The 17113-nt window shown below is 36.9% G+C and overlaps 1 protein-coding gene across 3 annotated transcripts in view; it reads left to right on the forward strand.

Annotated features, from left to right (window-relative positions):
• Nucleotides 1-17113, forward strand: part of PCDH15 (protocadherin related 15) — a 1784920-nt gene that overhangs the window by 1003786 nt on the left and 764021 nt on the right. The gene's annotated exons all lie outside the window — the stretch shown is intronic.

The raw sequence follows: 17113 nt of genomic DNA on the forward strand, positions 1-17113 counted from the left end.
TAGTAAAGAGTAGAAACCTTAAAGTTACCATTGATTTATCAAGCAATCTAATATTTATTCTAATAAATATATTAAAATAATGTAAATTGTAAAATCTCCATTACCCTCTAGTCTATTATATTTTCTTACTGATTGAATTGTTATGCTAAGACAATTCTAATGGTAAGGACTATGGGTTAATTTCTACTCTTAACTTGAAACAAGAATAAATTTGGCATGCAGACAAATTTGCATAATGTTCAAAACATAAACATATGCCAGGAATTGAAAGGTCTCTCAGGGCAGGAACCTGGATTTCCTGTACGCCTTTCCTTCTCTTCTTTCTATTCTACTTCTGCCATTCTTGAATATTTTTCCATATTTAGTAATACCAAATGTTATATATTGGGTAGTAGGCAGAAATATGGAGAAAATAATATTTTTGCCCAGGATCTTCTACCAAGAATAGTATTAAATTTAGAAGATTTTATATCACATTATTGTTTACCACATTTATGGCACATAAATTCATTTTAAATTTTATAATTATCTTTTGACTAATGCAGATATATTGAATTATTGTATTATTTTCTTTATGTTAAAAGTGTTATGCTATTAAATGTAAACATATAAAGCAACTCATTTTCACAAATAATTTTTAGCATTATTTTAATTTTTTAAAATTACAACAAATATTAAGTATAAGTTACTTTGACAACTAAAAGACCTTTATTACTTATATTAATAAATCTAGCCACCTGAAATTAGTATATATTTTCAAAAAAATCACTATATTTGTATATATATTTGCAGCCACTCACCATTTAGCCTTAGTTTTATGACTCTAGGGAATTCTTCATTAAAAAGCTTTATAATAGTCAGACTGTGAAACAGCAGAAAGAGCTTCATAAGGCTGTTCTTGCATATACCTGTTCCTCTTTCATCCTTCTGTTAGGAATTCTGCCATACTTTTGGTTTCTGATGGGTTTGGTATGACTTGGCCTTAAGTTTGGGCCATCCTTTAAACAATTAATCCGTGTTCTCTGCCACATGCTTCCAAACAAGTGTAGCTTGACTTACTTTGTTTTATGATTTCTGAAAATCCTTCAGCCTACAGACACATACACTTAGGCTTTTGGTTGCTGATTCCAGTTGAGGACAATACTAATTTGTCTAGCCTACATACAAACTGGCATCTTTCCACAATCTTGATCCTGACCCATTGTTTCCATGTCCAAGACAGCACACAATTTTAACATTTGTATTTTGTTTTATTTAGTTTCCTTCTCTCTTTCTGATAGCAAGAAGGACACAAACTAGAGATGCATCTTTGGGCAGTATGTGAAGGCTGCTCAAAGGAGTTGTAATTATTCTCATATATCTCAAAATTGAAGATGATTCTTGTCCTCTGTGAAGGGTTTCTAGTAGTTGCTTTTAGAGTTCTTAGTTTCCTTTCTTTGCATTCTCATCCATGGCAGACATTCTTTGGCAGCAATTCTCACCTCTCAGGAAATAGAATCATCACTACTGTGGCCAGCTACTACAGACAAACTAAGCTACATTGAGAAAAAATGCCCAAACATATGAGTTCTTCCCATGTCTCCTCCACTCCACCTCCCCATTCATCGACTAGCTACAACAATAAAGCCCAGTTCCCAGATTCTTCATGAAAGGAGTTAGGCTACAAATCTAGCACTCTAAGTCTTGTAGCTCCTACCTGAGGTCTGGCTTCTAACTCAGTGTCTATGAGAGCTATTGGGGTTGTCATTCACTATTTGCCTGTGAGCTATAGAAAACAAGGCAGCCATTTTAAACAAGTGTCATTCACTATTTACCTGTGGGCTATAGAAAACAAGGCAGCCATTTTAAACAGGCATGTGGATGTTTCCACAAATTCTCCCACTCGCTCACTCCAGGGATAAAAGCAAGTCTCTAGCTTCACTCTGGAAGGAACTGATCTACATATCTATCCTTTCAACTTTTCAAGCTGCTACCTGAGGAACTAGCTTCCAACTGACATGTCTCTGAGAACTAATGGAGACCAGCATCCACTAGGCCCATGGAGGCTACAGAGATCAAAGCAACAGTTTGAAAAAGTGTGTGGTTTGAATGAGCTTGCAAAGATTTGCCATAGTTCTTCTCCGCAGCTCAGTTCAGCATGAGCAGGTTATACACCCAGCTTTTCGCTGAGGAGAGAAGAAATTGGAAAATACAGTTAGTGCTCCAGCATTTATGGCTACTACTAAAAAATATCAGTATCTCACCTGTTTCAGGGCAATGATGAGACTTGGCATACTCTGGACAGCCAGAGATCACTTAGAAAAAAAAAAAAAAAAAAAAAATGACTGAATTTGTGAAAATCACAAAAGTTTAAGAGGTACCCAGAATTTCTGGCAGGGCTAAATTGTGAAGGTCTTCCTATATATGATACCAGTCTATGAAGATGGAAAGAAGTGACTATTTTAGATAATCTGCAGATACCAGCAGATTCAGTAAAGGAAAATGAAGAAATAGAGAAATATGTTCCAGATAAAAGATCCAATAAATCCCCAGAAATCAACCTAATATATTGGAGGTATATAATTTTCACAATAAGTAATTTAAAGTATGGTCAAAAAGATGTTTACAAAGTTCAGAACAGTAGTATAAAACCAGCACATGAACTTAAAATACAAGTTTTATTTATTTTAAAAAAGAAAGGATCAGTAAACATCAACAAAACAAAAAAGGTTCACTAGAAGTCATTCAGAGTAGCAAAAAAAAAAAAAAAAAAAAAAAAAAATGGAAAAGGAAAAAGAGTCGAGATAGCTTAAAACTCTATGGGAAATCATCAAGTGGACCAATATAAGAATTATGAAAATATCGAAAGAAGAAGAGAAATATAAAAGGGCACAAAGCTTGTTTAAAACAAACAAACAAACAAAAACTTGTCTTCATGTCCTAGATTGTCTAGAAAAAAAGAAAAATGAAAAGGATAATTTTTTTTAAATGACAAAAACTTCCCAAATTTGAGGAAGGAAATAAACATCTAGTCCCCAAAAGCCAAAAAGGCATCAAATCAGATGAGCCCAAATAGATCCATACCAAGACACAACATCATCAAATTGGGACAAGTCAAAAACAAGGAATTTTGAAAGCAGCAAAAGAAAAGCAACTTGTTATATATTAGGGAACCCTCTTAAGATCATTGGTGGATTTTCAGCAGAAACTTTGCAGGCCAGAAGGGGGTTGGATGATATATTTAAAATGCAGGAAAAAAACAAAAACAAAAACAAAAACAAAAAACATACAACTGCCAACCAAAATAGTATACCCAGAAAATTATCCTTCGAAACTTAAGACAAAATAAAAATGAACAAAAGATGAAGGCATTTATTGCCACTAGACTTGTCACATAAGAAATGCTAAAGGGAGTACTTTAAGTTGAAATCAAAGGATGCTAAAGAACAATATAAGAGCATATAAAAATATAAAACTCATTGGTAATGGTAAATTTATAGAGGCAAATAAAAAATACTATATTATTGTAGTTGTGGTAGGTAAATACTTTTAATTCTAGTCTAAAATTTTAAAAAGTATTAAATATAGCTATAACTAAAATTGCATTAATAGATACACAATATTAAGATATGTAAATTCTGCTATCAGTAATCTATAGTGAGAGCAAGGTAAAAATATGAAGTTTTTGTATGGAAGAGAAGTTATCTGTTTTAGATTGTTATAACTATAATATATTTATACGACTCATGTCAATCACACAGAAAATACCTATAGTAGTTAAAAAAGAAAATCTACTACCTATAGTAGGTAAAAAAGTAGTTATAAAAGAAAAGGAGAAAGGAATTAACACCTATCAGACAACAACAATAATAAAAAAAACCACAAAATAAGATATCAAGAAAGAAGAAAAGTAAAGAAACAAGAAAAACAGAAAGCAGTCAGTAAAATTTCAATAGTAAATCCTTCCCTATCAATAGTTAATTTAAATGTAAAAGGGTTAAACTGCCCAATCACACAATATTAACTGGCTGAAAGAATAAAAACTTGGCACCAACTATTTAAGGACACACATAGTTAAACATGATGAAATGGAAAAAAATATATATGTTTTATACAAATGGTAATGAAAAAAAGCAGAATGGCTATACTTACATTAGAGAAAATAGACTTTATATCAAAAACTGTCGCTAGGGGCAAAGAAGGTCATTATATAATGATAAAAAGGTCAATTCAACAGAAAGATATAACTATTGTAAATGTATGTGCACTCAATATCAGATCTAAATATATAAAGCAAATACAGAACTGAAGAGAAGTTTATAGCAGCACAATAATATTAGAAGATTTTAATATTCCACTTTTAATAATGGACAGAACGGCCACAGAGGAATCAATGGAAAACAGCTTACTTAAATAATAGGAGAGACCAAATGAAACTAACAGACATCTGCAGAACTTTCTACCCAACAATAGAAGATTATACATTATTTTCAAGCACATATGGAACATTATTCACCATAGATCACCTATTAGATAACAAAACAACTCAACAACTTTAAGATGATGGAAACTGTATCAAGTATCTTTTCAGGTTACAATATAGTGAAAGTGTAAATCAGTTAACAGTAAAGAAACAAGAAAATTCACAAATACATGGCAACTAAACAATACACTCTTGAACAATCATTGGGTCCAAGATGAAATTTAAGAAATTAAAAGCTATCTCCTGACAAAAGTGCAAACAAAACATACCAACAGTTGTGAGATGTAGCAAAAGCATTTCTTAGAAGGAACATTATAGCAACTGGGCCAAATCTGCTTTCCATTGCCAATGCACTCCTGCTAGACCTGTGCAATATCAAACATCCTCTCTCTAGGCTCAGGGACCATCTTGAAAGAAGAGAGAATGTGAAATTGTAAGATCTGGGTCAGAGAGGTGAAGTGTACAGGCTAAACCAATTCTGTCTTGAATGCTAATCCAACATGTTGGCTTTTCATTAACCTTGGTTCTGGGAATGCCTCTAAGATTTTTACTCTACTACTGTTAAGAGCACACACTTACAGTAAATTCTGACCAAATTACTTCAATTCTTCTTACCTATGGTATATGAGCCCTGGATTCTGGGGGTTAATGGCATGAGGATCCATCGTCTTGTCTTACAGGCACCCAAGACATGATTTCTTTTTGTGACTACCTATTAAATGTTCCCGAGGAAGGAAATAAAAAGAAGCATCTCAAATAAACAACCTAAAAAGTAACTAGCCAAAGAAAGAAAAAAATACCCAAATATTATCAGAAAGAAGGAAATAATGCTAATTAAAGCTAAAAATAAATTTTAACAAGGATAAAAAAGCTATTTCAAGTCAAGAAAACTGAGTTGGTTTTTGAAGAAGACAAAACTTGACACATTCTTTCCTATAGTAACCAAAGAGAAAAAGAAGCCTGAAATAAATAAAACTGTAAATGAAAGAGGAGATATTACAACAGATGTCTCAGAAATAAAAAGAGCCCTTAAGGGACTGCTATGAATAAATATACACAAACAAATTAGATAAATGTGAAGTAATAGATAAATTCTAGAAACATACATCCTACCAAGATTGAAGAAGAAATAGAAAGGACAGTCCAGCACTGCATGGCTTTGTGGGAGAATTCCACCAAACATTCAAAGAATTAATAAGAATCTTTCTTAAACTCTTTGAAAATCTAGACGATGGAACACTTACAAACTCATTTCACATAGCCAACGTCGAACTGATAACCAAAGACATTCACAAGAAAAGTAAACTACAGGCCAGTAACCTTGATGAATGTAGATGCAGAAATTCTCAATAAAATACAAGCAAACAAAATGAGAACAATACATTGAAAAAATTGTACCCAATGACCAACTAGGACTTATCCCTCAGATGCAAGGATGGTTGAACATACATAAGTCATTCAATGTGATACACAACATAAACAGAATGAAACACAAAAGCCGTATGATCATCTCAATAAATTCTGGAAAAACATTTGACAAATTTAATACCTATTTCTAATTTTAAAAACTCTCAATACAATAGATGGAGAGAAAATCTGTCTCAACACAATAATAGCCATATAAGAAAAGCCCACTGATAACACAATAATCAATGGAGAAAACCCAAAAGCCTCTCCTCTAAAATCCTTTACAAGACAAGATTTCCTGCTCTTGCCACTTCTACTCAAAATAGCACTGAAAGTCCTAGCAGAGCAATTATACAATGAAAAGCAATAAAAGACATTCAAGCTGGACATGAAACAGTAAAATTATCTCTGTTTACAGTTGACATAGGTGTATACGCAGAAAAGTCTAAAAGTCTCAATGACAACCAAAAAATGCTACAATTAATACATGAATTTAGTAAAGTTGCTCTAAATAAAAATAAGTGCCATTTGTATAGGCTAAAAATAGATTATCTGAAAGGAAATTTAAAAAATCATATTTATATAAGAATAAATACTTTGAAATATATTTAATCAAACAGGAAAATATATACACTGAAAATTATAAAGTATTAATAAAGGAAAATGCTTACTTTTTGTAACATACAATATTTTTATTTTTAAAAAAAACTTTTAGGTTTAGGGGTATATGTGTAGATTTGTTATATATATATATATATAAAATTATGTCATGGGAGTTTGATACACAGATTGTTTCATCACCTGTGTACTAAGCAAAGTACCTAACAACTACTTTTTTCTGATCCTCTCCCTCCTCTCACCCTCCACCTTCTGGTTGGCCTCACTGTCTGATTGTTGCTGTCTTTGTGTCCATGTGTTTTCATCATTTAGCTCCCAATTATAAGTGAGAACATGCAGTATTTCTGTTTTCTGGTTTTCTGTTCCTGTATTAGTTTCCATAGAATAACGGCCTCTAGCTCCATCCATGTTACTGCAAAGGACATCGTCTCATTCTTTTTTATGACTGCATAGAATTCCATGGTGTATATGTACCACATTTACTGCAATGAGCATATGTGGGCATGTGTCTTTCTAATACATCAATTATATTTCTTTGACTATATACCTAGTAATGGGATTGCTGGGTCAAATAGCAATCTGCTTTTGGCTCTTTGAGAAGTTACCACACTGCTTCTTACAATGATCAAACTAAATCATACTCCCACCAAACTAAATTACACCAACAGTGTAAAAGTGAGCCCTCTTCTCCACAGCCAGGCCAACATATGCTACTTTCTGACTTTTTAATAAAACACTTTCTGACTGGTGTGAGATGTTGTCTATTGTGGTTTTCATTTGCGTTTCTCTAATGATCAGTGGTGTTGAGCTTTTTAAAATATGTTTTTTGGCTGCAAGTTTTTTTTGTTTTTGTTTTTGTTTTTTAAAAGTGTCTGTTCATGTACTTTTCACACTTTTTAGTTTTTTTTTTTTTTTTTTTTTTTTTTTTTTTCCGTAAATTTGTTTAAATTAATTATAGATGCTGGATAATCGACCTTTGTCAGCTACATAATCTGCAAATACTTTCTCCCATTCTCTAGGTTGTCTGGTAACTTTGTTGATAGTTTCGTTTGCTGTGCAGAAGCTCTTTAGTTTATTTATTTTTTTGACTATGTTTTCAATATGACCTTTATTGAGCAAGTACTGCTGTGGCGTTTAACATCAGTCAACATAAGATTGCAAACTGTCCATGTCAACGAGGTTCTCCCATGAACAAAAGTCCATTTTAAATGCACCAGTGAGGTAAACATAATTATTCATATATAGCTTTCTTAAGGTTAAGACAGTTCTGTGTTTTATTTATTGTTTTGGGCTCAATTGGTACTTTACATAGTACATCTCAAGACATCCCCCCTCCTAAGTGACCCCCTTCCAACAGCATAGGGAATTGGTAAATTTCCCAGGTACATGCAATATCATGCATTTGAATCCCCCAAAGACTGAGGGGGGAGCACACTGAGCTTGCATGCAGTCTCCTCATATTGCACAAAGTAAAATACAATGTCTGGAGCCCCCATGGGAGAAACTGTTCTGTTTTGATGCTGCCAGTCACGTGCATTTTGAAATTGTCATATGGCTTAAACTTTTGCAATGGACTCAACTCTCAGTCACTCTGGGTAACTTCCTTTTCTATGGCATGTGAAGTCACTTTTTCTACCTTTTTAGTAGGCACCAATTTCTCCTCATAGGTCTCTTCATGCTCTTCGACCTTTTGAGTGACAGTTACAGATTTAGTGATGTATTTGGTAGCACCATGTCCCCCCTCACTGGTGATTTTTTTGTACTGTTTTGATTACTACCACTTTCTCCTCACTTTTATTATCCCCCTTCTTTTCATCTGCTGGGCTCAAGTCTAGGTCATTGCTGACAATGCCTTACTCCTCTTCTCTCCCACTGCCTTTTTCCTTGGTCTCCTGCTCCTCCTCTTTTCCTTCTACCTCCCCATTGACAGCTATGTCTTCCTTCCTGGATTCCTGGGAAACTTTATCACTCCCTTCCATCTCATTCCCCACCTCCTCCTACTTTCCCTTTCTCCTTCTCCTGTTGCTGTGGCTTCCCCTCTTCTTTGGTCTCTTTCTCCAACTGCACCTTTACCAATTTGGTGATGGTGGCCGCCTCCTCCACAGCTTCCTCCTTTACCAGGGTCTCAGCTTTCTTCTTCTCTGGAACATCCTTTGGTTTACCTTCCTTTTTCTCTACCTTCTCTTCCTTGGGAGCTTCCTCGACTTCCTTCTCTTCTCTTTCTGTTCACCTTTCCCCACTTCTGCTTTTGACTTTGCCTCTTCCATTGGTGATTTTGGCACAGGAGACTTTGTTTTTTTCTGGCTTTTCCACCTTGGTGTCTGCCACCAGCTTATCTGTAGTAACCACTTCCTCACTGTTTTTCTCAACTTTCTTTTCCTCTTTAGCTTCAGCTTCCTCTCCTTCACCTTCAGCTCCTGTTTCTCCTTCTTCCTGCTCACCTTCCTATTTTTCACTATAGCCTTCCTTCTCAGATCCTCCCTCTTCAGCTTGGTCTGACTTAATGCCCTCATATTCTTTCTCTTCTTCTTCTTCCTTTTCCCCTTCTTTCTCTCCTTTAACTTCAGGTGCAGTTGCTTTCACTGGAGACTAGTTTATTATTCTATTTGTCAATTTTTGCTTTTTCTGTGATTGCTTTTGGCATATTTTCCATGAAATCTTTGTCAGATCTTATGTTCAGAATGGTATTGCCTATGTTGTCTTTCAGTGCTTTTATAGTTTTGGGTTTTACATTTAAGTATTTAACACATTTTGAATTGATTTATGTATATGATGTAAGGAAAGGGTCCAGTTTCAATCTTCTGCATATGGCTAGCCAGTTATCTCAACACAATTTATTGAATAGGGAGTTCTTTCCCCATTACTTATTTTTGTCAGCTTCCTCAAAGAGCTGATGGTTGTAGCTGTACAGACTTTTTTCTTGACTCTCTGTTTTGTTTTGTTAGTCTATGCATATATTTTTGTACCAATACCATGCTGTTTTGGTTACTGTAGTCCTATAGTATAGTTTGAAGTCAGGTGGCATGATGCCTCCAGCTTTGTTCTTTGTGCTTAAGATTCCCTTGACTATTTGGGCTATTTTTTTGGGGTTTTTAGTCCACATGAATTTTAAAATTGATTTTTTTTTTCTAGTTCTGTGAAGAATGTAATTGCTAGTTGGATAGGAATAACTTTTTTTTTTTTTTTTTTTTTTTTTTTTGAGGTGGAGTCTCACTCTGTCACTCAGGCTGGAGTGCAGCAGCACGATCTCAGCTCACTGCAAACTCTGCCTCCCAGGTTCACACCATTCTCCTTCCTCAGTCTCCCAAGTAGCTGGGACTACAGGTGTCCGCCACCACTCCCAGCTAATTTTTTGTATTTTTAGTAGAGACGGGGTTTCACCGTGTTAGCCAGGATGGTCGCGATCTCCTGACCTCATGATCCGCCCACCTCAGCCTCCCAAAGTGCTGGGATTGCAGGCATGAGCCACTGCGTCCGACCAGGAATAACATTTTATCTGTAAATTGCTTTGAGCAATATGCTCATTTTAACCATATTGAATCTTCCTGTCCATGAGCTTAGAATTTCTTTTTTTTTTCTTTTAATTTATTTCTGCTATCTCTGATTTATTCCAGCAGTGTTTTGTAGTTCTCATTGTAGAGATATTTCACCTTTCTGGTTAGCTGTATTCCTGGGTATTTTATTCTTTTTGTGGCAATTGTAAATGGGACTGTATTACTGATTTGGCTCTCAGCTTGGCTGTTGTTGATGTATAGCAATGGTAGTGATTTTTGCACATTGATTTTTATACCTTGACACTTTGCTGAAGTTGTTTATCAGCTTACAGAGCTTTTGAGCTGAGACTGGACTTTTCTAGATATAGAATCATTTCATTTGCAAACAGGGTTAGTTTTGACTTCCTTTCCTCCTATTTGTATGCCCTTTATTTCCTTCTGTTGCCTAATTGCTCTGTCTAGGACTTCCAATACTGTGTCGAAGAGAAATGGTGAGTGGAGGAATCATTTTTTTTGTGCTGGTTTTCAAGGAGGGTGTTTCCAGCTTTTGCCCCTTCAGTCTGGTGTTGGCAATGGGTTTGTAATATATGGCTCTTACTATTTTGAGGTATATTCCTTCAATACCTAATTTGTAGAGAGTTTTTAACATGAAGGGATACTGAATTTTTTCAAAAGTCTTTTCTGCATCTATTGAGATTTTCATGTAATTTTTGTCTTTAGTTCTGTTTATTTTATAAATCATAATTATTGATTTTTGTACATTGAATAAACCTTGCATCCCAGGGATAAAGAATATTGATTATGGTGGATTCATGATATAGTGCTGGGTTCAGCTGGGTAGTATTTTACTGAGGATTTTTGCATCAAAGTTCATCAAGTATATTGGCCTAATGTTCTCTTTTTTGTTATTGTGTCTCTGCCAGGTTTTGTTATCAGGATGATACTGGCCTCATAGAATGAGTTGAGGAGAAGTCCCTTCTCAATTTTGGGGGAACCATTTCAATAGAAATGACACCAACTCTTCTTTGTACATCTGGTAGAATTCAGATGTGAATTCATCCAGTCTAGGGCTGTTTTTGGTTTGCAGGCTGTTAATTACTGATTCAATTTCAGAATTTGTTATAGTTATCTTCAGGGATTTAATTTCTTCCTGGTTCAGCTTGGAAGATTGTATATGTGTATGAATTTATCCATTTATTCTAGATTTTCTAGTTTGTGTTCATAGAAGATTTCATAGTAGTCTCTGATGATTATTTGTATTTTTGTAGGGTCAGTGGTAATATTCCCTTTGTCATTTATGATTCTGTTTATTTGGATCTTCTCTGTTTTCTTCTTTCTTAATCTAACCAGTGGTCTACCTATTGTATTAATGTTGTCAAAAACTCACTTCCTGGCTTCATTGGTCTTTTGAATGTTGTATTATGTCTCAGTCTCTTTCTGTTCCGTTCTGATTTGGTGTATTTTTTGTCTTCTGCAAGCTTTGTGTTTTGTTTGTTGTTGTTATTTGTTGTTGTTTTTCTCTTCTGTAATTTTTTAACTGTGATATTAGGTTGTTAATTTGAGGTCTTTCTAATTTTTAGATGTGGTTGTTTAGTGCTATGAATTTCCCTCTTAACACTGTCTTGTGTCCCAGAGATTCTGGCATATTATATCTTCATTCTCACTAATTTCAAAAGACTTCTTGATTTCTGCCTTAATTTCATTATTTACCTAAAAGTCATTCAGGAATAAGTTGTTTAAATTCCACTTGATTGTATGGTTTTGACTGATTTTCTTGTTCTTCAATTCTGTGTTTATTGTGCTATTGTCCAAGAGAGTGGTTGGTATGATCTCGGTTCTTTTGCATTGCCTAAGGTTGCTTTATGTTTGATTGTGTGGTCGATTTTAGAATATGTGTCATGTGTACATGAGAAGAATGTACATTCTGTTGTTTTTTTTGGTGAACAGTTATGTAGCTGTTTAGCAGACCAATTTGGCCCAGTGTTGAGTTCATGTTGTGATTATTTTGGTTAATTTTCTGCTTAAATTATCTAATACTGTCAGTGGGGGTATCAAAACTTTGCCTTGGGGGGCGGAGCAAGATGGCCGAATAGGAGCAGCTGCAGTCTCCAACTCCCAGCGCGAGCGACACAGAAGACCGGTGATTTCTGCATTTTCAACTGAGGTACTGGGTTCATCTCACTGGGGAGTGCCGGACGATCGGTGCTGGTCAGCTGCTGCAGCCCGACCAGCGAGAGGTGAAGCAGGGCGAGGCATTGCCTCACCTGGGAAGTGCAAGGGGGAAGGGTGTCCCTTTTCCTAGCCAGGGGAACTGAGACACACAACACCTGGAAAATCGGGTAACTCCCACCCCAATACTGCACTTTAAGCAAACAGGCACACCAGGAGATCATATCCCACACCTGGCCGGGAGGGTCCCACACCCACGGAGCCTCCCTCATTGCTAGCGCAGCAGTCTGTGATCTACCGGCAAGGCAGCAGCGAGGCTGGGGGAGGGGCGCCCGCCATTGCTGAGGCTTAAGTAGGTAAACAAAGCTGCTGGGAAGCTCGAAGTGGGTGGAGCTCACAGCAGCTCAAGGAAACCTGCCTGTCTCTGTAGACTCCACCTCTGGGGACAGGGCACAGTAAAGTAAACAAATGCAGCAGACACCTCTGCAGACACAAACGACTCTGTCTGACAGCTTTGAAGAGAGCAGTGGATCTCCCAACACGGAGGTTGAGATCTGAGAAGGGACAGACTCCCTGCTCAAGTGGGTCCCTGACCCCTGAGTAGCCTAACTGGGAGACATCCCCCACTAGGGGCAGTCTGACACCCCACACCTCACAGGGAGGAGTACACCCCTGAGAGGAAGCTTCCAAAGCAAGAATCAGACAGGTACACTCGCTGTTCAGAAATATTCTATCTTCTGCAGCCTCTGCTGCTGATACCCAGGCAAACATACCCAGGCAAACAGGGTCTGGAGTGGACCTCAAGCAATCTCCAACAGACCTACAGCTGAGGGTCCTGACTGTTAGAAGGAAAACTATCAAACAGGAAGGACACCTACACCAAAACCCCATCAGTACATCACCATCATCAAAGACCAGAGGCAGATAAAACCACAAAGATGGGAAAAAAGCAGGGCAGAAAAGCTGGAAATTCAAAAAATAAGAGCGCATCTCCCCCGGCAAAGGAGCGCAGCTCATCGCCAGCAACGGATCAAAGCTGGATGGAGAATGACTTTGACGAGATGAGAGAAGAAGGCTTCAGTCCATCAAATTTCTCAGAGCTAAAGGAGGAATTACGTACCCAGCGCAAAGAAACTAAAAATCTTGAAAAAAAAGTGGAATAATTGATGGCTAGAGTAATTAATGCGGAGAAGGTCCTAAACGAAATGAAAGAGATGAAAACCATGACACGAGAAATACGTGACAAATGCACAAGCTTCAGTAACCGACTCGATCAACTGGAAGAAAGAGTATCAGTGATTGAGGATCAAATGAATGAAATGAAGCGAGAAGAGAAACCAAAAGAAAAAAGAAGAAAAAGAAATGAACAAAGCCTGCAAGAAGTATGGGATTATGTAAAAAGACCAAATCTACGTCTGATTGGGGTGCCTGAAAGTGAGGGGGAAAATGGAACCAAGTTGGAAAACACTCTTCAGGATATCATCCAGGAGAACTTCCCCAACCTAGTAGGGCAGGCCAACATTCAAATCCAGGAAATACAGAGAACGCCACAAAGATACTCCTCGAGAAGAGCAACTCCAAGACACATAATTGCCAGATTCACCAAAGTTGAAATGAAGGAAAAAATCTTAAGGGCAGCCAGAGAGAAAGGTCGGGTTACCCACAAAGGGAAGCCCATCAGACTAACAGCAGATCTCTCGGCAGAAACTCTCCAAGCCAGAAGAGAGTGGGGGCCAATATTCAACATTCTTAAAGAAAAGAATTTTAAACCCAGAATTTCATATCCAGCCAAACTAAGTTTCATAAGTGAAGGAGAAATAAAATCCTTTACAGATAAGCAAATGCTTAGAGATTTTGACACCACTAGGCCTGCCTTACAAGAGACCCTGAAGGAAGCACTAAACATGGAAAGGAACAACAGGTACCAGCCATTGCAAAAACATGCCAAAATGTAAAGACCATTGAGGCTAGGAAGAAACTGCATCAACTAACGAGCAAAATAACCAGTTAATATCATAATGGCAGGATCAAGTTCACACATAACAATATTAACCTTAAATGTAAATGGACTAAATGCTCCAATTAAAAGACACAGACTGGCAAACTGGATAAAGAGTCAAGACCCATCAGTCTGCTGTATTCAGGAGACCCATCTCACACGCAGAGACATACATAGGCTCAAAATAAAGGGATGGAGGAAGATTTACCAAGCAAATGGAGAACAAAAAAAAGCAGGGGTTGCAATCCTAGTCTCTGATAAAACAGACTTTAAACCATCAAAGATCAAAAGAGACAAAGAAGGCCATTACATAATGGTAAAGGGATCAATTCAACAGGAAGAGCTAACTATCCTAAATATATATGCACCCAATACAGGAGCACCCAGATTCATCAAGCAAGTCCTTAGAGACTTACAAAGAGACTTAGACTTCCATACAATAATAATGGGAGACTTCAACACTCCACTGTCAACATTAGACAGATCAACGAGACAGAAAGTTAACAAGGATATCCAGGAATTGAACTCATCTCTGCAGCAAGCAGACCTAATAGACATCTATAGAACTCTCCACCCCAAATCAACAGAATATACATTCTTCTCAGCACCACATCATACTTACTCCAAAATTGACCACGTAATTGGAAGTAAAGCACTCCTCAGCAAATGTACAAGAACAGAAATTATAACAAACTGTCTCTCAGACCACGGTGCAATCAAACTAGAACTCAGGACTAAGAAACTCAATCAAAACCACTCAACTACATGGAAACTGAACAACCTGCTCCTGAATGACTACTAGGTACATAACGAAATGAAGGCAGAAATAAAGATGTTCTTTGAAACCAATGAGAACAAAGATACAACATACCAGAATCTCTGGGACACATTTAAAGCAGTGTGTAGAGGGAAATTTATAGCACTAAATGCCCACAAGAGAAAGCAGGAAAGATCTAAAATTGACACTCTAACATCACAATTAAAAGAACTAGTGAAGCAAGAGCAAACACATTCGAAAGCTAGCAGAAGGCAAGAAATAACTAAGATCAGAGCAGAACTGAAGGAGATAGAGACACAAAAAACCCTCCAAAAAATCAATGAATCCAGGAGTTGGTTTTTTGAAAAGATCAACAAAATTGACAGACCACTAGCAAGACTAATAAAGAAGAAAAGAGAGAAGAATCAAATCGACGCAATTAAAAATGATAAAGGGGATATCACCACTGACCCCACAGAAATACAAACTACCATCAGAGAATACTATAAACACCTCTACGCAAATAAACTGGAAAATCTAGAAGAAATGGATAATTTCCTGGACACTTACACTCTTCCAAGACTAAACCAGGAAGAAGTTGAATCCCTGAGTAGACCAATAGCAGGCTCTGAAATTGAGGCAACAATTAATAGCCTACCAACCAAAAAAAGTCCAGGACCAGATGGATTCACAGCTGAATTCTACCAGAGGTACAAGGAGGACTTGGTACCATTCCTTCTGAAACTATTCCAATCAATAGAAAAAGAGGGAATCCTCCCTAACTCATTTTATGAGGCCAACATCATCCTGATACCAAAGCCTGGCAGAGACACAACAAAAAAAGAGAATTTTAGACCAATATCCCTGATGAACATCGATGCAAAAATCCTCAATAAAATACTGGCAAACCGGATTCAGCAACACATCAAAAAGCTTATCCACCATGATCAAGTGGGCTTCATCCCTGGGATGCAAGGCTGGTTCAACATTCACAAATCAATAAACATAATCCCGCATATAAACAGAACCAAAGACAAGAACCACATGATTATCTCAATAGATGCAGAAAAGGCTTTTGACAAAATTCAACAGCCCTTCATGCTAAAAACGCTCAATAAATTCGGTATTGATGGAACGTACCTCAAAATAATAAGAGCTATTTCTGACAAACCCACAGCCAATATCATACTGAATGGGCAAAAACTGGAAAAATTCCCTTTGAAAACTGGCACAAGACAGGGATGCCCTCTCTCACCACTCCTATTCAACATAGTGTTGGAAGTTCTGGCTAGGGCAATCAGGCAAGAGAAAGAAATCAAGGGTATTCAGTTAGGAAAAGAAGAAGTCAAATTGTCCCTGTTTGCAGATGACATGATTGTATATTTAGAAAACCCCATTGTCTCAGCCCAAAATCTCCTTAAGCTGATAAGCAACTTCAGCAAAGTCTCAGGATACAAAATTAATGTGCAAAAATCACAAGCATTCTTATACACCAGTAACAGACAAACAGAGAGCCAAATCAGGAATGAACTTCCATTCACAATTGCTTCAAAGAGAATCAAATACCTAGGAATCCAACTTACAAGGGATGTAAAGGACCTCTTCAAGGAGAACTACAAACCACTGCTCAGTGAAATAAAAGAGGACACAAACAAATGGAAGAACATACCATGCTCATGGATAGGAAGAATCAATATCGTGAAAATGGCCATACTGCCCAAGGTAATTTATAGATTCAATGCCATCCCCATCAAGCTACCAATGAGTTTCTTCACAGAATTGGAAAAAAACTGCTTTAAAGTTCATATGGAACCAAAAAAGAGCCCGCATCTCCAAGACAATCCTAAGTCAAAAGAACAAAGCTGGAGGCATCACGCTACCTGACTTCAAACTATACTACAAGGCTACAGTAACCAAAACAGCATGGTACTGGTACCAAAACAGAGATATCGACCAATGGAACAGAACAGAGTCCTCAGAAATAATACCACACATCTACAGCCATTTGATCTTTGACAAACCTGAGAGAAACAAGAAATGGGGAAAGGATTCCCTATTTAATAAATGGTGCTGGGAAAATTGGCTAGCCATAAGTAGAAAGCTGAAACTGGATCCTTTCCTTACTCCTTATACGAAAATTAATTCAAGATGGATTAGAGACTTAAATGTTAGACCTAATACCATAAAAATCCTAGAGGAAAACCTAG

Source organism: Macaca thibetana, chromosome 9, assembly GCF_024542745.1.
Source record: "Macaca thibetana thibetana isolate TM-01 chromosome 9, ASM2454274v1, whole genome shotgun sequence".
Lineage (NCBI taxonomy): Eukaryota > Metazoa > Chordata > Mammalia > Primates > Cercopithecidae > Macaca > Macaca thibetana.